Raw genomic sequence first — 11,747 nt, forward strand, 5'->3', positions numbered from 1 at the left:
CATATAGTCCATCTTTTTGGGTTATTTTCTCAGCATACAGACTGAATATGTATGGTGAAAGGATTCAACCCTGACCCATACCTTTTCTGATTTTAAACTACATAGTATCCCCTTGTTGTGTTCCAACGGCTGCCTCTCAATATATGTAAAGGTTCCCCATGAACACAATTAAGTGTTCTGGAATTCCTATTCTTCACAATGTTATCCATAATTTGTTATGATCCACACAGTCGAGTGCCTTTGCATAGTCAATAAAACACAGGTAAACATCCTTCTGGTATTTTCTGCTTTCAGCCAAGACCCATCTGACATCAGCAGTGATATCCCTGGTTCCACGTCCTCTTCTGAATCCTTGAATTTCTGGCAGTTTCCTGTCAGTGTACTGCTGCAGCTGCTCTTGAATGACCTTCAGCCAAATTTTACTTGCATGTGATATTAATGATATTGTTTGATAACTTCTACATTGGGTTGGATCACCTTTCTTTGGAATGGGCATAAATATAGATCTCTTCCAGTTGGTTGGCCAGGTAGCTGTCTTCCAAATTTCTTGGCTTAGTGAGCACTTGAAGCACTGCATCTGTTTGTTGAAACATCTCAATTGGTATTCCACCAATTCCTGGAGGCTTGTTTTTCACCAATGCCTTCAGAGCAGCTTGGACTTCTTACTTCAGTACCATGGATTCCTCTTCATATGCTATTTCCTGAAATGGCTGAACGTTAACCAAGTCTTTTTTGGTATAGCGACTCTGTGTATTCCTTCCATGTTTTTGAAGCTTCCTGCCTTGTTTAATATTTTCCCCGTAAAATCCTTCAGTATTGCATCTCAAAGTCTGAATTCTTTTCTTCAGCTCTTTCAGCTTGAGAAATGCTGAGCATGTTCTTCCCTTTTAGTTTTCTATATCCAGATCCTTGCACGTCATTATAATAATTTACTTTGTCTTCTCGAGCCACCTTTTGAAATCTTCTATTCAGTTCTTTTACTTCATCATTTCTTCCTTTTGCTTTAGATACTCAACATTCACGAGCAAGGTTTACAGTCTCCTCTGACATCCATTTGGGTCTTTTTTTTCTTTCCTGTCTTTTTAATGACCTCTTGGATTCTTCATGTATTATGTTCATGATGTCATTCCACAACTCATATGGTCTTTGGTCATTAGTGTTCAACACGTCGTATCTATTCTTGAGATGGTCTCTAAATTCAGGTGGGATATACTCAGGGTCGACTTTGGCTCTCGTGTACTTGTTCTAATTTTTTTCAGCTTCAACTTGAACTTGCATAGGAAGCAATTGATGGTCTCTTCCATAGCTGGTCCCTGGCCTTGTTCTGACTGATGATATTGAGCTTTTCTATCACCTCTTTCCACAGATATAGTTGATTTGATTCCTGTGTGTTCCATCTGATAAGGTCCATGTGTATAGTTGCCATTTATGTTGTTAAAAAAGGTATTTGCAACGAAGAAGTCATTGGTCTTGCAAAATTCTATCATGAGATCTCCGGCTTCGTTTCTAGCACCAAGGCCATATTTTCCAACTATGGATCCTTCTACTTTGTTTCCAACTTTTGCATTCCCATCACTAGTAATTATCAATATATCCTGGTTGCATGTTTGATCAATTTCAGACTGCAGAAATTGGTAAAAATCTTCAATTTCTTCATATTTGGCCTTAGTGGTTGGTGCGTAAATTTGAATTAGCAGTCGTATAAAGTGGTGTTCCTTGTAGGCGTATGGATATTGTCCTGTCACTGATGGCGCGGTATCTCATATCTCAAATGAGATGCTGATTAGCAAATTACAGTAATCTTTGCAGTGCTACGAAAACAGTTAATACGGTAAAAAAAGGAAGAAGATTAGCTATGATTTGCTCTTTAATAAGACACAAAAGTGTTCCATTTTTTTCTCTTCTCTACCTAGTGCCGAAAGTGTCAGCATTGGGATGTGATACCTGTGAAAAAGGAAAACGGGTGTTTGGGGTTTTGTCAGGTATTTAAACAAAAAGCTTCCAGCTTCTCCTCCTGTAAAATGCATTGATTTTTTTTCTTTTTAGAATATTAAATATACCTTCTTCTCTACTAAATGCTACTTAGTGTGATAATTTATGCCTGGAGGTCACCTTCAAACCACAGGAAAGGCTCGGTGGTTCTGTGTGTCTTGGTAACGGAGCTGCTGCTTTACCAATGCTTCTACCGGCACCGAGTCTTACCTTTACCGGTGGCTTCTACCTGCACTGAGTCTTATCCTTACTGGTGGCTTCTACCTGCACTGAGTCTTATCCTTACCGGTGGCTTTTACCTGCACTGAGTCTTATCCTTACCGGTGGCTTTTACCTGCACTGAGTCTTATCCTTACCGGTGGCTTTTACCTGGACTGAGTCTTATCCTTATCAGTGGCTTTTACCTGCACTGAGTCTTATCTCTACCGGTGGCTTTTACCTGCACTGAGTCTTACCTTTACCGGTGGCTTTTACCTGCACTGAGTCTTACCTTTACCGGTGGCTTTTACCTGCACTGAGTCTTACCTTTACCGGTGGCTTTTACCTGCACAGAGTCTTACATTTACCGGTGGCTTTTACCTGCACTGAGTCTTATCCTTACCAGTGGCTTTTACCTGCACTGAGTCTTATCTCTACCGGTGGCTTTTACCTGCACTGAGTCTTATCTTTACCGGTAGCTTTTACCTGCACTGAGTCTTATCCTTACCAGTGGCTTTTACCTGCACTGAGTCTTATCTCTACCGGTGGCTTTTACCTGCACTGAGTCTTATCTTTACCGGTGGCTTTTACCTGCACTGAGTCTTATCCTTACTGGTGGCTTTTACCTGCACTGAGTCTTATCTCTACCGGTGGCTTTTACCTGCACTGAGTCTTATCTCTACTGGTGGCTTTTACCTGCACTGAATCTTACTGCCTTAGACTAAATACTTTTACAATTTTCAGTCAAAGAATTATGTTCATGACCTGAGAACATCTACGGTGAAGTGAGTTCCCTTATGTGGCCTTTCGCCTGTAACAAAGGGCATTTGACATGACTGAGGCTTCCGACTAAAGTGTAGGCCTAATTCCATCTTAGTTTAAGAGACTCCATTGCTCCATTTTGTTATTTTTTAAATACAGCTTGTGTTGTACAATACAGCCTTGTCACTTTTGTAAATTTTCCACTGCACCCCTTGACCTAGAAACAAGCAAGTTCTACAGAAAAGTGTGGCTTTGTTATGAATAGAAATGACCGATGTTGACAGCAGCTTTTACAGGCATTAGAGATATGACTCCAGTTTGTATACTGATTCTCAGAAAATGCCATCTTTGCTCCCCTTCCAAAAATGCTTTCCTGACCCCATTATAATATTTTCTACTTTCCCATAAACCTTGTTCAGCCTAAACCTAAGGGGGATCTAACTCCCACCCCTGCCCCATTAAGATTTGTGATCAGCCAGCTGCCAACTCTGTAAATGTCTGCCAGCCAAACAGTGTATACTTATTACCAGCTCCTTTGTGGTTTTTTCCTTCATTAAGCCTTAGTATATGAACAGCTCCCCAGAGCACCCTGCAAAATTCTTTGCTGTGTGTATCCCCAACTCACGTTGTGATTTCCTTCATTAAATCTCTCTTGTTAAAGTTTTAACAGAGTTAAGAGTCACTCTTTGACATTATTGGTGGCAGTGGTGGGTTCCGAAGGTGTATGTGGCCAGGGTGCCAAGGACTCAGACATCGTGCCAGCTGGGTCGTTTAGACCCTCCATTTCCACCCACAAAAATTTGGGAGTCATCTCCAGGTAAAGCCTCTCAGGTCGAGCTTTGCTCTCGTTTGTGTTGAAACTCTCTGAGGCAGTTTTACTTTTTCCTTAAATTTCCCTTTTATTTTTGGTTTCCCCTGTTGAATTTAATTTGGTTCTGAGATGGTTGAGAGCATCTTTGAATTTGGTAATTTGGTTCTAGGATGCTGAGAACACCTTTGAGTCAAATGTGAGCGTTGTGCTCAACCTTTACCGGAATGTTGCTAGAGGAGACCGTCCTGGTATGCTAAAGTGGTGAGAATACTCTCGAATCTAGTCAAGGTTTCTTTAGCTTGTAGGTTTAGGTCAAGATTTCCCACATGCAAAGTTAAATGTAAAATAGTATAACCTTGACAGGGATAGTTTGGATAATATGTTACCACTTTGGGGGATATTTTAAACTTTCAAAATTAACTTTTCTACTCAGTTAATTAGAAAAACAAGGCTCCAAAGTCAGACAGCCTCAATAAAATACGTATTTTGATTGGTATTTAGAAGCTGCAGAAAGACAACAAGAAAATAAAATAATAAAAGGGCTTCCAAGGGAGAAGGCATTTCCAAATTAACTAGACCAGTGACAAAAATGCAATACCAAGCACCTTCTCGCATTCCTCCTACTGCTGTTCCGCCCAGTCCTTTTCCGGTTGACCCTTCTTTGTATCTTCTCTTGCCCTCCTCTCCTTTGACAACACTGTGATTGAGCTTCCTTTCCTCCCTAAAGAATCAACAGAAGAGCCATTAAATAAACTTATGACTGCTGCTTGTCCTAAAATGTCCTTTAATGTAACAGAGACTGATGTTTGATGTTATTATGAAAAACTTGGGCATCCTCAACTGGCATTATTGCAAAAAGTCTGGACCCTGGAAAAATTGAGGAAGAAATCCACACCTTACTAGAGATGCCTTTTAAGGATAAACTCCCTGGGGTGCCCAGGGGACACCCTGAACTGATGGCCTTTTGGCTACAATAGCTGCAGTCTCCCAATCAAAATTAGAAAAAAAAAAAATCCTTTAACTGCAAGCCTGGCACTTGCAATTATTATTATAAGAAACCTGCACATTTGAAATGGGAATGCGTTAAGCTAGGAAATAAAATTAATCTTTTACCACCTGCTAGTGAGTTACATAAAACTGAACTCGAGGAAAGTAACAGGAGGCTTTTCACATGGCAGGACTTAACTCACAAGGATAACATTTCTCTTTTTCAAGTTTCTTGTTTTGCCGATTTTATCTTCTGTAGAGTTAAATGTAGCTGTTTTGAAGAAAAAGCGAATTGTAGCTCTTCCTGAATTAAAATTTTTAAGTAATGTATTGTGGACGCTTGTATAGATTAAGGATTAGAAACTAGTGTTTTGTTTTCAGGATTTTTCATAAAAGATATCAGAAAATAATCACCACAAATGTTCCAAACATTTTTATAGTTGTAGCATATACCTGAAGTTTATCATGACTGCTTAACAACGTATGTGGTTTTTCTGTTTTGGTTTTCTAAGTTTTGTCTTAGCAAGTCATAACTGGCATTCACTATGTTTTTGTTTTGTTTTCACGTCTTATAAGGCAGTCTTTTAAGTCTTAGGTTTTTTCTTCTTCTAGGAAAAACACTTTTTTGCTTCTATTTTATAATCTAGACTTTTGAAAACTACTGTAAGAAATTTTAATACAAACCAATTTGTCTGAAAACTGCACTGGAAAAAAGATAATTTGAATTGGTATTACAAGGCCTTCAAAAGAGACAAATTATTCTAAACTTCTTTAAAACATCCTAGAAAGCTTGGTAACAAGCTTCATAACAAGGGTTATGAAAATAATTTCATAACTCTGGGTGGTATTAAATTGGAATATAATAATTCTTTAAAGAAATTGCTGTCCTTAGTTTAATAATAAGTGCTTACATAAATTAAATGCTCCTAACATTCCCAGGAATTAATGAAAATAAACTTGTTCTGACAAAGATGTTTATGGCATCCTTGAAAACAAAAATGCTAAAAACAAAATCTTTCCAGGTAACTTAGATATTGTATGAAATGTGTTTTATTTAAAGGAAAGGAGTTATTTTTATTAATAAGAAGACTAAAAAATAATAATAAAGGGTTTAAATGGAATTATAGACTATTTAGACAAACTTTACTCCAACAATTATTACATTTTTTAATATATAGGCTAAAACTAATTTCTAAGATTTTTAAGTAACTTAACTGGTATTAAATTGTTAATGGATATTCATTATAATTAAAGCTGTAAGTTCTCTTTATGCCACAGACAAAGGATACTAATAATGAAAGTGTTCATTTTTCCCACCTAAAGGGTTGTGCTTTAAGAGGTATTTAAAAATGACAGAAAATTTTTAATAGTCTTTTAAAGGGAATTTATTTGATATGGTCAAAGTTCTTGTTTGCTGCTACTAAAAATTTAATGGGTCAATTTGTGAGAATTTTTATAAGTTTTAATGTCAAGTAACACATAAGGCAAAAAATTGAGTTTCTCGATGTTTACATAACAAAATTTTCTTTAATCACTAGGTTAAAGAGTTAATTTTACTTTGTGCATTCTGCCTCAAAGGGAAGGGTCAGTAAAATAAATTCCTGAATGGAAAATCAAGCCACATGGCTTTAGAAAAAGCTAATGTTTTTACTTTTAAAATCTTTAATTAAATAACTCTAACACTGTTCTTCAATGACCTATAATGAACTCCTGACAACTTTAAAATTTTATGAAAGGCCACAAAGGATTTGCTTTATAAAAAGAAAAATGATGAAAGGGTTCATTTAATATATTACAAAGTACATAAATTACTAACTTGAATCTATCATCATCAAAGCCAATAATTTAACTGGAAATTCACATCATTCACCCATTTTATTGTTTTACTATTCAGATGTTCAGCGACTTAGTAATCCTAGTATATTCTTAGTGTATCCTGTTTAACACAGGGTCACTGTGAGTAGGATATGACTTGACAGCAATAGGTCAGTTTTTGTTCTGTTTCTCAAGATTATATGTTGTATTTAAAGCTTTTTGAAAATAAGGCTAATCATTATATTATTTAATGTTTTATTGACTTTATTTGGCCTTACCTTACTCTTGTAATTCCCATCAGGTCTTTCATTTTTAACAATCATTACTGCAAGCTAACCATGGCCATCTTTAAGTCTGTCATTTGCAGATAAATTCTACTTTGCTGATTCATTAGAAATGCTCGACTAAAATATTTCAACAAAAATAATGAACTACATCAGACTCACGAAAAGGATCACGATGTCTGGAACAGGATGTCACTGAACTGCAGTCAAGATCTCTAGAACCCTCATGTAGAAACTGATTAAGTTTTCAGACTGCTGCTAATCCAGAATTGCATGGAACCAAAATGAACTTCATAAAACTGAGTAAACTAAAAGAATTACTGTAAAGTTTCTTAGAATCTTTCTCATTTCTATTATTATAAAGTAACACATCTGTCACACTTAATTCGGCTTTAAAAGAGTATTTTTCACAAGCTAAAGAATCCTCTGATGACCAAGAATCGAAATGCCAACATCTACTTAATGTTGCCCCAAGAAAATACATATTGGGAAGGACTACTAACCTTCATGCTACCAAATTACAGAGAATTATGGCTTGGATCCACCTGTCCCAATTAAAAAAAAAAAAGTGGGGGGGAAGGGCTAGAGCTCCTGCTTAGACTGTTCCACCAACTGAAGGACTCAAATGAAAATGTAAACACTGACAGGATCAGAAGCAGATGGCATCTGCTGCGGACCACTTTTCCCAAGATCTCAGGACCAGGCCTGCATCTAATCTTTGTTAATATGAACTTCTAAAATCACTGGCCTTTGTATAGCTTTAGAATTACTTTATTTTAATGTAGGTATTTTATACATGTTTTATTCCTTTAAGAATCTTAGTCTTTCTCTTTTAGATGCAAGTTACTTACTTTGACATCATTGACTTTCTGTTCAATATTACAGCTATTTGGATATTAACTACTCTGTTATGTTGCTGTTATGTGATTTCCTGCTTTCTCATACAAATAATAATTTTAATAATACTTGCTTTTAAGATAGCTTTTAGCAATCAAGCTTGGTATACCATTTTTATTTGAAATAACCTTCTTTTATATACTTAATAGTACTTACTAATATCATTATACTTGTCTACCAATTCACATAGACATAAAAGCCAGTATTACTACCATCTATTGAATAATAATTTTCTATGCTGACTATCGATACCCTTGCAATTTGCTTCATAATTTTTGCCATTCTCCTTTAATTGCAATGTGGTCTCGTTAGTATTATTTCTTACTTTAACATTTTATTTTCTTTTTTCCTTGTAAACCTAAATCCCTCATTTTCAATGCAAGTTATTGAAACAATAGCTCTTTACATAATCCATATTGCATTTGAGTTAGTTTTGTTATATCAATTAGGTTTCTTTCCCTGGTAACCAAGTTTTGCATAATACAATTTTTTAATTTTTGCATTTCTGCTTTCTGTAATTCCTACTAATGCTTAGAAAAAAATGCATTTGTTAAGTAGACTCAAACAGTAGCTAGTGCTGAGAACCTTACTGTTGGGTCTGTCATCCTTCTCCAACAACCAAATACTGCAACACTTGGCTGGGGACTGCACTAAGAGGGTCACCTTATTTGCTAAATCAGTTATTAAATTATTAAGACAGAAGTGGACTCACCAGAACCCTAACTTGACTCCTTGCCCAGGTCGAATAATTTCTCTGTAATCCGGCCTTCCTTCCAATCACTCTCTAGATTTAACTTTTGACCTTACATTTGGTTAGAAACCTCCTGCCTGTCAAGTTGTTCCTCGCAGTTCAGCCTTGTTCTGCTCATATCCCCAATATAGAGGATCACTGAAGCAGAGTGTTCAAGGCATGGCACAATGAACAGACATAATGAAATGATGTCTAGGGTTTTAGAGGCCTAAGAAAGACCATCTAAAACCCACAAAATCCTTGCGGAAAACAAGTTACTCCTTTGTTGGTAACGTAAGACTTGCTCACACTGAAGATGAAACTCCACGTATAGCAAGGCAAATAATTAGTCCATGCAGAAGAAGGCAGTCTTACAATGGTAACTGATGAATTTCTATGGATATCCTTGATCAAAAGGGTGGAATGACAAAAAGCATTCTAATATTTCAGACATTTGACATGACTACGGTTTCTGACTAAAGTGCAGGCCTAAATCCACCTTAGCTTAAGAGACTCAATTTTGTATTTTTAAATACAGCTTCTGTCAAACAATACAAGCTGTCACGTCTGTGAATTTTCAGCTGCACTCTGTGACCTAGACACAAGTTCTACAAAAAAATGTGGTTTTATTAGGGTTAGAAATGACCAATGTTAAAAGCAGCTTATACAAGTGTTAGATAATACTTTGTACTTTTCCATAAACCTTTTTCAGCCTAAGCCCAAGGGGGATCTAATCACCCTTAAGACTTGTGGTCAGCCAGCTGCCAACTCTGTCAGCCAATCATTGTACCTGTGACCGACTCCTTTTGGTTTCTGCCTTCATTAAGCCTTTGTAAAAGAACAGCTCCTCAGAGCACCCTGCAAAATTCTCTGCTGTGTGTATCTTCAACCTTGGTTGTGATTTCTTTCAATAAATCTCTCTTGTTAATATTTTAAGAGTTAAGGATCACTCTGACACTTTGGTTCTTTAGAAAAATAGCTTCAGAGATTTTTCCCTTAAGCTGTAAGCAGTTACCTTTGTCCTCGTTTTTTACCCCACAGGGTTTTTTCCCAAGTTGATTGACATTTTCTGAGTAAGATGTAAAAAACTTGATGATTTGATACATTTTCTCTGGCCCTAGATTAGTAAGCATCTTGCAAGGACTGGTCAATATACTATGCAAATGAAGTGGCAATGGTCCACCGAGGTTTTTGGTCAGTTTGCAGCCCTGCTGGGAGGGCCATGTCTTCAAATTGACAAGGATTTTACCTAAATAAGTAGCCTGGCCCACAGAGGTAAAAGAAAGGAGAAAAGGCAAGAGAAGCAAAGAGAGGAGAGGTGAGGAACACCCTAAAAGAGCTATAACGTGGATCACAGGGCTGTAATACAACAGCAAGAAGCCTGGAAGTGGACCTGCTCTGTAGCTGGTGATGCCTGGCCCAGGATGGATCTTGCAGCAGAGGTGGTAGTAACAGCAGAAACCTATTAGGAATGAAACTAAAAGAAAGCTGAACAAAGCTGCTACTCTGGCTATGAGCTGGGTCAATTAGCACTGGAGAGGCTGATGACAGGCTAAAGGTGGAGAGGCCTACATGGCTGAGGGGGTATTCACAATCAAGAGGAGGCCTGTCTTGAGGGGACTGAGGCCTTTATGGCTGAGAGGGGGTGTACATGGCAGAGAACAAGGGCCTGCTTGCCTACATGGCTGAGAGTGCCGATGTACACTGATGAAGGGAGGGATATGCACTCTACTTCAGGGGAGCCTTCCAGACCTCGCCTATGTGCTTCCTGACCCTGATCTGAGTTGTAGCCTGTTGATCTTTATCCTGAGCTGTACCCTGTTACTTCTTAAATGTGACAAACACCTTAAGGAATAAGATGTCAGTAAGGATTAAGGTGCACCTGACCCAAGCCAAGGTGTTTTAAACACCTCATATGCATGCAAAAGCTGGACAATAAGGAAGACCAAAGAATTGATGCATTTGAATTATGGCGTTGGTGAAGAGTATTGAGTATACCACAGACTGCTGGAAGAACAAACAAATCTGTCTTGGAAGAAGTACAGCCAGAATGCTCTTTAGAAGTGAGGATGGCAAAACCTTGTTTCACATACCCTGGACATGTTACCAAGAGGGACCAGTCCATGGCTTCAGGTGGCTTCTAAGTCAATTGGCAAAATAAAATCTATTAAGAAAATATTCTGCATCCCACTTTGAAGAGTGGCGTCTGGGGTCTTAAACACTAGCAAGCGGCCATCTAAGATGCATCAATGAGTCTCAACCCACCTGGATCAAAGGAGAATGAAGAACACCAAGGTCACAAGGTAATTATGAGCCGAAGAGACAGAAAGGGTCACATGAACTAGAGACTTACATCATCCTGAGACCAGAAGAACTAGATGGTGCCCGGCCACAACCGATGACTGCCCTGACAGGGAGCACAACAGAGAATCCCTGAGGGACCAGGAGAACAGTGGGATGAAGACCCCAAATTCTCCTAAAAAGACCAGACTTAATGGTCTGACTGAGACTAGAAGAATCCTGGCGGTCATGGTCCTCAAACCTTCTGTTGGCCGAGGACAGGAACCATTCCCAAAGACAATTCATCAGACATGGATTGGACTGGACAATGGGTTGGAGAGAGATGCTGATGAGGAGTGAGCTACTTGTATCAGGTGGACACTTGAGACTGTGTTGCCTTCTCTTGTCTAGAGGGGAGATGGGAGGGTAGAGAGGGTTAGAAACTGGGAAAGCGGTCACGAAAGGAGAGCGGAGCGGGCTGACTCATTAGGGGGAGAGTAAATGGGAGTATGTAGTAAGGTGTATATAAGTTTATATGTGAAAGACTGACTTGATTTATAAACTTTCACTTAAAGCACAATAAAAAAAAAAAAAAAGAGGTACCAGTCCCTGAAGAAGGGCATTGTGGTGGTTTAGATTGTGTGTCAGCTTGGCTAGGCCATGATTCTTAGTGTATATATATATACACACATAACACACACATATATATATATATGTGATCACCTCCATGATGGAATCTTCTGTGAGTAGCCAGTCATTTGAAAGGGATTTTCCTTGGGTGCTTGGGCTGCTTCCAGATATAAGTGGACATTCTGGCTTTTACCCTTGTGGATCCTGCAGCTGCCTCCTGTTCGTCTGACCTCTGGTTCTTGGGACTTGTCTAGCAGCTTACCTGCCGAAATTGGGATTCATCGATCTTTACAACCGGTGAGTAAGCGCCCTGTTCTCCAACCTGCCGATCTTGGGTTTGCCGACCCCTGCAGCTACGTGG

Source organism: Loxodonta africana, chromosome 3 (assembly GCF_030014295.1).
Source record: "Loxodonta africana isolate mLoxAfr1 chromosome 3, mLoxAfr1.hap2, whole genome shotgun sequence".
In the NCBI taxonomy this organism is placed as follows: Eukaryota; Metazoa; Chordata; class Mammalia; order Proboscidea; family Elephantidae; genus Loxodonta; species Loxodonta africana.